Source organism: Epinephelus moara, chromosome 24 (genome assembly GCF_006386435.1).
Source record: "Epinephelus moara isolate mb chromosome 24, YSFRI_EMoa_1.0, whole genome shotgun sequence".
NCBI classification, from domain to species: domain Eukaryota; kingdom Metazoa; phylum Chordata; class Actinopteri; order Perciformes; family Serranidae; genus Epinephelus; species Epinephelus moara.
This window is the reverse complement of record NC_065529.1, coordinates 49446149-49459441: the sequence shown is the minus strand read 5'-3', so window position 1 is coordinate 49459441 and position 13293 is coordinate 49446149. Positions and strand designations below refer to the sequence as shown.

The following is a 13293-nucleotide window of genomic DNA, read 5'->3' as shown; positions in this document are numbered from 1 at the left end:
AAAATGTGAAAGTCTCTTCAGCTTGTGTTCACCACAGACCTTATTTACCTTTTTTTTCACATCTCGTTTTTCACTCTGATGTTTATAAGCTGCTTATTTTTTGCAACAGTTTCTGTAAGGGACTGTTTTTTGTGCTGTTGTTAGACATGGTCCCCACTTGATCAGTAAACCAATATGTTCGTAGTTTTCCATGGAGGAGTGCAAGAAAGACGAAGTTTTCAAATTCGAGGTCACACAACATAACTAACTGATACACAAATGGTCATTCTGTGGCTGCCGTATTCCTTAAACATTTAAGAGGAGAACAATATAATAGTGACAATTAATTTTAAATCTTGAAAAGTAATGAGACACAAAAAATCAAACATCTTTATTTCAGCCAGTTAAAAGAATTTTGGTCAAATTCAAAACTCAATAATTCAGTCAAATGTTAGTCTACTTCTCCGACCTTCAATCTGCTAAAGCGTGACGAGAAACATATTCATACACGGCTGTGATCAGTAGAACAGTCAGTCTTTATTGGCACCACAAAAAAATACTCACTTACAGTAAAACTTCAATTAATAGCCTGGGCTATTATTTGCTGATATAACAGAACTCAACAGGCCTATATTTGGGACAGGCCTTTAATTCCTTTCAAACAAAACTGTTGCTCAGCAAAGATCAGGGAATACAATGGAATTGTTTATTTAAACCAGTATGAATATTACTTGTTTAAAAATTAGGCTTCGGATAACATATAAATTATGAATCACTGATCTAGATCCAACAGATGGGGCATCAGAGAGAGTTTTATGGCACCCGAGGATTTCAGCACCCGCAACTTAAAGCTATTCAGATACTTACAACTTGGATTCATTTTTATGAAAAACCCTTTTGATTATTTTGATCTGAAGACTCGTACTGACCAAAGGAATATGAATAAGTTAACAGGTAACTGACGAATGGGCACACAATTTGACTTTATGCCCAGTTCAGAGGTAACGTAGGGAGTCACCACCTTTTTTCATCTCTCTTGTTCTCTCACTCTCTCTTGAATTGTTCTTTGGTGCTCATAGTTTCAATAAAATAAACTGAACTATTGAATTGTGGAGAATCTAACCAAGCTAATGATGTGTAGCATGTCAATATTGACAGAAGTTCAAACATTTATATTTGTATGCAGGATCTATACAGTGATCTAATGTCAGCTCCAGGGGGTAGCCAACAACCTGTTTTATACATCCAAAGAGCTTCTATGAAAATGAGCCGCTTGGCGACCAGACCAGGCCTCGAATTAAGAGAGGCCTTTATTTGTCAAAACGTGTAGCCACACCAGACTACTAAAAGGGAGTGGGCATTAAATTGAAGTTTTACAGTAAGTGGGTTTCCTTGAATGCCATATTACATACAGTCCATGAATCATCTTCTCTCCGTCCCTTCTTCTGCCTCTTCCGTTTATGACTGAATTAGATTTTAAAGACAGCCAGTGTGGGATCGTGACTTTAACCTCCAACAACCTGGTCCGAACCCAGGGTGGGGGAGCCCTTCTGTGCAGAGTCTGTATGTTCTCCCTGTGTCAGCGTGGGTTTCCTCCAGGTGCTCCAGCTTCCTCCCACAGTCCAAAGACATGCAGGTTAATTGGTGACTCTAAATTGTCCATAGGTGTGAATGTTAGTGTGAATGGTTGTCTGTCTCTATGTGTCAGCCCTTTGATAGTCTGGTGACCTGTCCAGGGTGAACCCTGCCTCTCACCCAGTGTCAGCTGGGATAGGCTCCAGCACTCGCGCAACCCATAACAGGATAAGTGATTACGGAAAATGAATGAATGTGTTTACCTGGTTAGTTTATACATTGAAGAAGCGGAAAGGAAAGGACTGACACTCACAACAATCACCTTATTCCCATGATGTATCTGATACCAGATTATTTTTCTCACCTGTGCCAGCATAAGAGTTAGCGATATGCTACAGGTGTCTTCCCTTATAAATAAAATGGAAACACAGCCTTTGCACTTTCTTGCCAAGAGTTAGATAAGATCACTATCACTCTCATCTGTTTGTTAAAATGAAGCCCCCACTGGTTAGCTTAGCTTAGCATAAAGATTGCAGGGGAAACAGCTAGCCTGGCTCCGACCTACGGTGACAATATTTACCTAACAGCGCCTCTAAAGCTCACTGATGATCATGTTATATCTCATTTGTTTAAGCTGTAAAATGGCAATTTGTCATTTTTATGATCAGTGGAATGATGCAGGGAGCATGTGGGACTTCAGCGACGGCTTCATTTTGGATTTTCGGTGAATCCATGAAGGCAGTGTCTGGCCCAGAAGTCACGTTAACAATCTTCTGTTTCATTAACCTGCTGGTTCAGTTTAGTACCAGTTGGTGCATGAGATCATGAAACACATGTTGTCCACCATCTTGTTTCCCATCTTGCACTGGGGCAGCTCTCCTGGGGTGTCTGTGGGAGTAAAATGCATAATGATCTGTTTAACAATGTGTGCAATGACAGTTTGTGTTTTTGTGATGTTTATTTCGAGGATCAGAAAGAGTTGAAGATGACTTCTCTAAACTGAAATTTATCCTTGCGAAGTCACTTTTTGAGGGAATTAGACAACAGTGGGGTGGACGGTGGACGTTTGTGCCAAATTTGAAGAAATACTGTGAAGGCAATATGATGTAAAAGCCTAATCTGAAAAGTTGTGAGATAATGTCATGCAGTAAGTCCAATATTTCCCCCTGGAATGTAGTGGAGTAGAAATATGAGGTAATAAAATGTAAATTATTAAGTACTTGAGTAAATGTACTCAGTTACAACTGAGCTACTTTAGTGTATACCTTCAGCATCAGCAGATCCTGAGCTGTCAGTAGGGGCAGATTGTTGATGTTTATCCGCCTCTTTTTCTTTCTCCTCAGCCTTCGTCTCATGGCTCTGCTCTCCTCCCATCATCACAGTCACCAACACAGCAAGTCACACCTGAGCAACAACACACAGGTAGAGTTATACACAGTTAGTTGTCTTTGTTTCGAAGTTCTCTGTTGCATTTTCTATTTGGTTGACTGTATGTGAATTGATTCTGTTATTATTGTAACAGTAAGTCATAGTTAAAGCTGGGGTAGGCAGGGTTATATAAATATAAATACTCCCTCCTACTACAGCTCTTTCCTGTCTGTCCTAAGCCCCTCCCACCGCACGACCACAGGTGTATGCACGTGCTTCATACAGTAACCCAGTGTTTGCCATACACTGATTTATTTAATCTTATGTCACTGTTGAGTTACTGGCAGTGCATTCGTTCACCCTGACTTTCCCCCACTCTCGCTTTCTGTTTGTCCACAAATTAAACAAGAATTAGCGCTAGCCACCCCATGATCCCTCCGCCTCGCTCCCCATCATCGTGGACTATTTGGCCTAGAGAAGAGCCAGCACCCGCTCCAGAGATGGATCTTCAGTTGGTGGCTGCAGTGGCTCAAAATTGTCCAGCATCAGCATCTCACAGTGGGTTGGTAGCCAGCGGCAGCGCTTGGTCTAACCTTTGCAACAGCAGCAACAGAAAGTTGACTCAAAGTTTACTGATCCAGAGGGAAGCGCTGTTTTGTTTCTGGTTGCTCCGGCTGCTCACTGGGGGTCCACATGCCCTTCATACAGTAACCCAGGGTTTCTCATACATTTAGTTATTTAATCTTATCTCTTTGTTTATCAGACAACAACTGAGACAAGAACTAGCTAGCCACCGCCAGGTCCCTTGCTATCCATTAGGGCTGCCACTAACGATTATTTTCATTGTCAACTAATCTGTCGATTATTTCTTCGATTAGTCGACTAATCATTTCGTCGAAAAATGTGTTAAAATGTTGAAAAATGTCTGTCTGTCTTGCCCAAACCCCAAAATTACGTCATCTAATGTCTTGTTTCATATTCACGCCAAAAGGTTTTAGTTCACTGTCACAGGAGAGTGTGTAAAGCTGCCAATATCTGAACGCAAGAAGCTGCAGTAAGAGTATTTTGGGTACTTTTATAGTACTTTTCTATGAAAAATGACTCAAACCGATTAGTCGACTACTAAAATAGTCACCGATTATTTTAATAGTCGATTAGTCATCGATTAGTCGACTAATCGTAGCAGCCCTACTATCCATCGCTGTGAACTGCTTCACTAGGAGGAGAGTGGGCAACAACTCCAGGACCTTTGCTTGGTGACTGTAGCAGCTCGAAATCAGACAGCATAAACCCTGCGCCAGGTGTCACAGCGGGCTGGTTGCCAGTGGCAGGTGTAATCTGTGTAACAGCAGCAACAGAATGTTTCAAAATCTGGCTGTCCAGTATAGTTTGATGCTATCTGGATTCTGGCTGCTGCGGCCACTGTGTGGGGGCTCATCTCCTGAGCTGCTGCCGCTCTCCTCCTGGCGAGGTGGTCTATATTGGCAGGTTATGAGGCGGAGGACACACTGTGATTTGAGGCTCTAGCTAACGTTAGCTACATAAACATTAACTTGAAGCTGCAGCCCTGAGCGTTTGGCTAAACTATTAGTGCCCTTTTACTTCCATATCTTGAATGCCAATATTTAAACATGTTTTATTACATCTATTGTCAGATTCTTTTTGATCAGTCCGTCTTCCTTTTTTGGGCTGCTGTGCAGAGTAGGCAGAATTCTCCGTCGTTGAATGAGGCTTTCGTCATCTGAAGGGACGTGCACACTCATCTGTAGAAAGGCCAACAGGAACGCCCTTTCTCTGAAATGACCTGCGATCGGCCAAAGTCTCCCGTCACGGGCTAATAAATAAAGTCTGAAAACTGAGCCAAGAAGAGGTGCACAAGTCGAGTTTTCTCTCAGGCCTCTTGAATTACAATATGCTCAAAGCTTATTATGGGATTTTTGCCCAATGGCACCAAAATTAAACTGCCTACCCTAACTTTAAGTGACGGTGGAACTTCGGTAACAAAAGGAAAACTTACAGCTGAATTTTGACATTTTCGGAAAAAAACACTTAACACCATTAAAACAATCAAAGCTTCACTGGATGAAAAGTCAAATGAGAGAGGAGTCAGAGGGCAGACATTCAGCGCGACTACTGTCTTCAAAAAGACACTGAATGCATTTAGATCTGAGAGACACTCTGATTTTGATAAGTGTGTGTAGAGGACAGAGAGTGAGACTGGACAAAGATACAAAGTAAGCGAGACGCAGATGGAGAGAAAGAGGAGGAGAGAGATAACAGGTTATCGGCTCGGACATCTCTAATCCCCTCCAGAACGATCCGTCCACGACGTCAATCCAATCAAACTCAACTCAATGAGTTTAGCTGATGGGATCATCATACTCTGTTTTACACTTTACACGATCTGTAATGCATGCTGGGAAATTACACAAGACGAGGACAAAGAGAAAAGGCCTGGCAGCAGCTCTGTTCGTTACGGCCGCAATAAATGACTTAATTAATAACCAGTCTATTGGTTAAGTTTCCATATTCCAACTAAGAATTTTTAGGGATGCACAATATTGGACTTTTTAGTGATATATAACAACTCATTTGGCTGCTACTTGATACCGCTAACTTATACAATGTAAAATGTCATAGGCTTGAGCTAAAAATATTAGCATGTTGTATTTGTGTGTCCAGATAAAGACAAGTGTTTGTCTGTGAACGCTGTGAGTTATAGTGAAGCTGATTTGTGTACTTGTGTTTGAAATTATCTCTATTAAGCCACGCTTAATGTGTGTTTAATGTGTGTTTGAAATGTGTTTTGAATCAACTAAACTTGACAGCACTTCACTGAAACCTGTTTTGAAGGTGTAACTGTAGAGCAACACAGGCACACCACCGCACAAGTATCAATGCTCACAACGGCGTGGGCTACAGCGTAGGGCATGCCGCACAAGTATAAATCCCCCTTAAATCAGCTGGTCTGTCTGTTTTGGAGAGGAAGAGACCTCTGCGGATAATTCAGCTCCTGGTACACTGAAGGAATTCTAACCAGGAGAAGTTTCAGCTAGTTTTAATCTGCAGTCCTCACCACTAGATGCCACTAAATCCCCCTAAATCTTACACACTGGACCTTTAAAATTCGCATGACAATTTATCTGAAACGCGACTATTGACGGCTGTTTCCAAGTGTCCCTCTAGGACTTCCCAGCTTTAGTACTCTTACTCTAACGAGCCACAGACTGGTGGGCTGCTGGGACGTCTCTGTCACAGATTCTGTAACAAACAGGAACAAAATGCTGCTGAATATTTTTACACTCCCAAAACTGATTTTATTCACAGCACAGTGACAAATGGAGATTGTAACCAGTGTGTCAATACACTAGTAGAAGTAATGGGCGGCAGTAAAACAGGCAGCATGCCTTTAAAAACCAGAGATTAACTGCCTCACAAACGGCTTTGGGTTTCTGGCTGAACTGCGAAGCAATAACTTGTGATAATTTTCACATAAAAGTTGATTATGGGCCTAACCTTTAGTCCAGACCTAAATATAACATCAGAGAGGGAGCTTCTGCTGGACGGACATAAAAATTTAACCACAGCAGAGCGCGGGCAGCGAGTCAAACATGGAAGACAAAGACAGAACGTTTGGATCTATCTAAATATTATAACTAAAAACATTTAGGATCAAGCTGCAGGAGCATTTTAGAGAAATCTGAGCGTTTCTTTTGTTCTTTTTTCTTCCAAATAAACTTTGGCCACTGTGGCTGAACAAACCACAGCCTGTGGTGTTTGCATCCAGTATAAATGATATAGAAAATTATTCTTAAACACAAACATGGTGTTTTATTCAGGAAAATTGAGCTTTGTATCCGTCTTATTCGTGTCCCCTATTATACCTTGCATGAATTATAGGCACAGTTTCTGGCACTGAACCAGAACCTGCATTTTACTATCATTACAGTGTGCTAATATTTATTCCTCACCAATTAGGAACACGTCTTAATGCACATCTTGACGCACATTTGACGTGTTAAGACGTCTTATTTTATCTGTTAAGACGCACAAACTTGACTTTTAATACAAACGTCAAAACGTCAAAAGTCATATGGCTTTCATTAAAAAACCTGAGGAGCAGAGAAACAGGTCGACAGAAGTGTCAAGTTTATGGCACAATTTGAATACTTTTATCAATTATTATGGTTTATTGACACACACAACCTTTAAGCTTTTAGGTTGGACAGATTTTAGAAATATGAAATACCAAAAAATACCAGTGTAGGCTCTGGGGAAACATTTCTAGTGCAGATGAACCTATCAAAATGCCTTTGCAGTATGCGCATAAAAATGAGCATATGTCAAAAACTAAAATTGTACTTATTTCAAATAACTTATGGAGTGTTAAGATATACTTTAATCATATTTTTACACTTAGAAATCTTTTGGATCAATATGTTCTGTATGTTTATATTTCAAATTTGATGAAAAAAACATTGTATTTTTTAAATGTATGACATAATATCAATACTTTCATCACTTATTCTGGTTTACTGACTTACATAACCTCTTAGCTCAGGTTGTGCAGATTTAAGGGATCTGAAGCATTTGAAAAAATGACATCACAATGAACAAAAACACCACTATGTGCACTGGCGGATCGTTTCTGTGGCAGAGTTGTAAGGGTTAAAATGTAACAGGCGAGTAGTGTAACAAGTTAATGTGAGCCACACATGCTTCATTCATGAATTTAAGAGCATCTCAATCAGCATTCAGCGCAGTCGCCTCACTTCCCCTCCTCAGCAGCCAGCCAGAGAGAAAGCCGAGCTAAATATAGCTCCCCTCTCTTTCTCTGAGAGATGGTTTGGTTTTGACTCAAGCGTCGTCTTATCTCCAGTGCTGCCCTCTGCGGTTGGAAACTGAATCTGTGTTTCCTTTGTGAGGACTCGACACAAACCTACATGTGACCCTCAGTGTGCAACCTAAGCTTCTTTCCTTTTGTTTCTACTTATGTGGCTTCATCTACCTCGAGGGTTAGTAGTTTGATTCCTACTGAGGACGAGACGACCCCACTGACAGCAGGCTACAAGAATTCATACTGTAACGAAATTGTGTATTTATTAAGTTCTTCTTTCCTTCATTAAGGGACTGTTCTGTATTAATCAGAGGAGAGCGTGGCTGGGGTGGGACTTTGTTTTGTTTTCTCTTTAACAATTTGAAACATGGACAACATCAATTTGTCGTGCTGCCTTCAGACGCCCTTCACAAGTATTTAAACCTCTGAGTCCTAAGCTAATCGGTTTGATTTCTTTCGAAAAACAAAAAGGCGACGACCAACGTGTCAAGAAATATTCCACAAACTACAAGAAGTTAGTAGATTTGGAAATAATTTTTTAAAAGGCTTTGGAAAAGTGTGCACAAACCTGTATTTACAGTTAATATAAGAACCCTCCCACCCACCGTACTTTTGCCGCCTTAACTTTCGTTCTTGTCCTGCTGTGATTCCCCCTGATGCCGCCCAGTGGTGTTAAACTACAACAGCGACCATCCACGCATCATGCCGATGATAAAGGACAGCTTTTTTCGTCAGTATCTGACGCTGTAAGTCACTGCAAGTGCCAGATTTCAACCAGACTTTGGAGTGAGGCCGTGTTGGATAACAAATTTTGTATTTTTGCAATTTATTATTTATTTATTCGTGTAATTGTGTTTGGGTGCTCGTCCCTTTGTTTGAAGCTTTAATTTACACAAAAGGCATAAAAATATACAACGGACTGTAAAATATATTTGTAGGATGTTGAAAGAAACCTTGCAGTAAAGTATTATTTTTCAAAAAAGACAAATGGTGTAAATTTGGCGATTTTTAAAGAAGCCTTACAAAGCAATGGGTTTAGAAGGCGTCTTTAAAAATCAGTGATAAAATAAGTACCAGGGCTGCCCCCTAACAGTCGACCAGAAAGGTCATCAGTCGGCACGATTTCATTGGTCACCTAGTTGCAGAAAAAAAATAGTGAAACTCTATCAGGAGCTGCACCTTGTCAAAATAAATCCAAACCTATATGAGTGGACCATGTGTGAGTTTACTTTGAAAGGACAGACACAGGAAGTGTCCACGCTCAGCAGTCAGACAGGAGTCAGGTTAATCTCCAGGGCTGGTACCTGCGGTTATTCCACAGGCTAGTTAATAACATGTCGGGCAGGAAATCCAAAGTGTGGGATCATTTTGAGAAGGTGAAGGACGAACCCAAGGTGATATGTAAACTCATCTTCATTGGTCGACTACAAACATGACGTATCATCTGAAACATGGAAGTAGCTACATGCCCATTAGCCCACAGCGTCATTAACAGGCGGCTCGCTCAGTGTGTGACGTGCACTTGTAGATAAAATATAGGCCTATATTAATGAAGGTTCATTAGTACGGTTTTGTATTTCTCTGTAATGTAGCACAGTGTTAACAATGTTACTGATACTATTCTTTCTCACACCTTCAACTCAAACCACTAAAATATATCATTTAATCATTACATTCATATCAGAAACATGCAGGAGACTAGTCCACTGATGGACCCTGATGAGGACTGCTGGTCCACTGATGGACCCTGATGAGGACTGATGGTCCACTGATGGACCCTGATGAGGACTGATGGTCCACTGATGGACCCTGATGAGGACTGCTGGTCCACTGATGGACCCTGATGAGGACTGATGGTCCACTGATGGACCCTGATGAGGACTGTTGGTCGACAGGAAAGTTCTTAGTCGTGGGAGCTCTAGTAAATACAAAATACAACTAGCCTATTTAAATTTGCCAAAATAAAAAACATCCCTTCCCAGTGCTTAAAGAATTATCTGACATACTTCCCCCTTTCTTGCACCACCCCTTCCCCCTCATAAATAAGGAACAGCCCCTAAATGAAGCACTGTTGGCATGAATGCAGTTCACCCACTAGGAAATAATTAAGATAAATAATCTCTCACAGGCAGATTAATTACAGCCTGTCTACATTATTGATTTGATGCAAGTGAGAGGAGTTAGCCTCAGCTTTATTCTTCCTCCACTTTAAGGAATCAGGGCTGCTGCTATCAGCTGATGGATGTCACACTGGGCTTCATGAGAGACATTACAGCTGAGGAAACAGAAACCTGCACTACTTTTAATTGCACGTCTCTTAAAGTGGCCTTAGTATAAAGTGCAGCCTTTTAACCCTTTGACACCTGAGCAAATTGGCTTGATTTCTTTTAAAAACATCGGAAGAAGGAAATACGCAACAAAAGACGAAATGACCCAAATATTAATAATTAGTTATTTGTTTTTAAAGAAAGGTAAAAAAAAAATAAAATAAAAATAAACAAAGAAATTACCTGGAAAGAGTGCTTAAAATTATAATAGTTATGTAACATAATTTTGAAATGTATTATTATTATAAATGTAGTTTTCACTATTTTTTAATTCTTTTTTTTAAATCATTTTCAGAATATTTTTTTAAATTTTTATTTATTTTTTAATTTATTTTATTTCTGTTATTTTTTTGCAATTTGTGGGACGTTTCTTACCAAGTTGCACATTGCCTTTCCCCGTGTTTTTGATGCAAATCGCACCAAATAGCTGCTCAAGATTTAAGTTTTTGCAAAAGGCAGCACAAGAAAAGTGATGTTTCGAAGGCTTAATGGAAGAAGCCACTGAAACTACGTTGTAATTCCCATGTATGAGTATTTATGATTCAAGCTGCTTCATAGGTATTAGCTGTTAAATTATATTTTGGCGTATTAACTAGTTAATATCAGTGTCACCGTGTTGGTCTTATCTGGACCACAGACTGTGTCAGAGTCCTCACAGCTTCAGTCCACCTCTGTGTTAATGTGACGGAGAGGAGCGGACATGTTTACAACACAGAGATCCGCCTACTGACACGCGCGCACGCGCACGCGCGCGCGCGCACACACACACACACACACACACACACACACACACACACACAGATGTGAGAGCTGCTGTCGGGAGCAGAAATTAATTTTATCCCACCTAATCGACCCCTCTGTCCTGAGAGGCCGCTCCGTCTCTGTCGGCCGCCGGTTAGTTTACGGTGTTTCCAGGCAGAGTTTCGTGTGCGACGTGTCGGCGGAGTCCGAAGATCCTGTAACTGTGAGAGGAGGGATCACTCCGCTCCTTATTTCACACAGCTTCAATATGGCGCTGTGATGGACAAGGGGGCGGGATTCTATGCACATAAACAAAATGCAGACACCAAAGCAAAAAAACAACAACGTATTATTATTATTATTTATCACGAAAAAAATCGCCTTTTTACTTTTGGTTCATGGAGTTGTCCTCTGTTGTGTTGGCTCTGTGACATCAGCCATTGTCTTTATGTCAGTAATGTGTCCCCACATTGTCTTATACATAGTCCATCATGTTAGACTAACACACCCATGCTAACGTTAACTGCTAACGCTACTCAGCTTTGTGAATCTTCTTCTTCGTCTCTTTTACAGCAGTTGTTTGGTTGTTTTGCAGTGTGCCAGTAAACACAAACAAGAAGACAAAGAAGGAAAACCTCACTTGGATTGGTCGAGAAGATGCAGTGAGGACATGCTACACTACTTAGGTAGAGCATCTTGTGATTGAGTCGACTTTTTCATGGAACAGTTCAATGGTTTGATTATTTATTACCCAACACGGAGGCAGGTTCATAAAATCCCCCTGCCACCGGGTGCTAATGTCCAACCCTGATGAGAAGCAGTTGATAGATGGTTCCTATAGAAAGGCTGCAGGAGGGTTCACCAGTAGGCCGAAACCAACCAATAGTCCTCCTTGTGCCTTAACTGTTTTCTCTGACAAAACCGAAACATAAAGCCAGAAAACACTTCTAGTAAATCATAAATCTCCCCTCTGTTTCAAATGTCTGAGTAAATATGAGACTTTTATCTGTTGAAAACCTCTAACCAGTCACACAGTATGTGTCTGACATCACAAACCTGCCTCAATGTTTCACCAGTTTAAATTCACTGGTTCGGATCCAGCAGAAAAAGCAGATAGATGTTGAATGTGAGCGGATAAAAACAGGGAGGAGTGAGACCTCCTGCTGAGCCTGGATGTTCTCTGTGTCCTCCTCTGCTCTGGTTCGTCCCCACCCCCAACCTGCTGCAGTGACGTCACACAGGTGGCGAGCTAATGGAAGTGTCAACAAACAAGACGTCACACTGAGCGGCCGACGCGATTGGCTCCGAGCGCAGATCCCGGCGCTGCACGCGGGGAGAGGAGGAGGACAGCCGCGCGTGCAGTTGCTATGCAGGTTAGAGAGGAGGGAAGACAGCAGAGGGACTTAAGTCCTTTTCTATGCACACACGCACACACACACGCACACACACACACACACACGCTGAGCATCTGGACTGAAAACATGAGGTTGTGAAGCAGCTGGAAAAATGTGGAGACAAATGTGAGGCTGTGACAGCAGACAGGAGAATCTGTGGAACACAGAGTGAAGCTACACATGATATTTGTGACAGGTCATAACCTACAGATACAAACACATGTTTATACTGTTCATTATTAAATATGAATCATGCACATAAAATCCCCATCATCCACTACTGTTTGTGATTAAGTAACTTCCTACATAATATTCTAATATAATAATATTATTCTAATAATATTCTAATACATAACTTCTTCTTACATAAATATTATTATTTAAAACATGAATATTAAGCTATTTAAAAGCGATAAAGACTACTTATTTACACACAGTCACGCCAAAAGCCTATTCACAATCTGAGAGTCGCAGCACTGAGACAGGTAAGCAAAGGAACAAACTACACTGTCATTATAAAAATGTGCACAGTGTGTGAGATATTAGAACTTATTAGTTATTATCTTATATTAGTTAGCCCACATCTCTTCAACTGTGAAGTTATTTTTATTTTATTTTTTCTCTATTATTATTAGACTGTGAATGTATTGGTTGTTTATATCTCTCATATTTTTATTTTTTTATTTTTTTATTTTACTCTGATCAAAAATTTTCTTTGTAATGAATTGTAAACTAAAAAGCAAATAAGCTGTATATGAAAATAGGCTTGAAAATGTTTTTTTTTTTTTCAAATAAGAAAGTGTAATAATAGTTTTTTAATATTATTAAGATAGCCCAATGAAGAAAATTAGGATTTGGTTTCTTATTTATAAACACACATATTCATTATTATCTTACTATATAATGACGAAAACTCTGTCTGTGTGTCTGTTCCACGTTTTTCTCCTCCCTGACTTGGTCAATCCATGTGAAATTTGGCACAGTGGTAGAGGGTCATGGGAGGATGCCAATGAAGCAATATTACATCAATTGGCCAAAGGGGGGCGCTATAGCAACCCATTGAAATGTCAAA

The 13293-nt window shown here is 40.5% G+C and overlaps 2 long non-coding RNA genes across 2 annotated transcripts; one reads left to right on the top strand and one right to left on the bottom strand.

Annotated features, from left to right (window-relative positions):
* Nucleotides 1–344: 344 nt before the first annotated feature.
* LOC126385792 (uncharacterized) lies at nt 345–11081 on the bottom strand. Its single transcript, XR_007569441.1, has 3 exons — nt 10931–11081; nt 2820–2958; nt 345–2442 (listed from the first exon to the last, which is right to left on the bottom strand). It is a non-coding gene; the product is annotated as an uncharacterized LOC126385792 (long non-coding RNA).
* Nucleotides 2895–12202, top strand: LOC126385795 (uncharacterized). The gene is made up of 3 exons (XR_007569444.1): nt 2895–2976; nt 11423–11513; nt 12056–12202. It is a non-coding gene; the product is annotated as an uncharacterized LOC126385795 (long non-coding RNA).
* The last annotated feature ends 1091 nt before the right edge of the window (nt 12203–13293 follow it).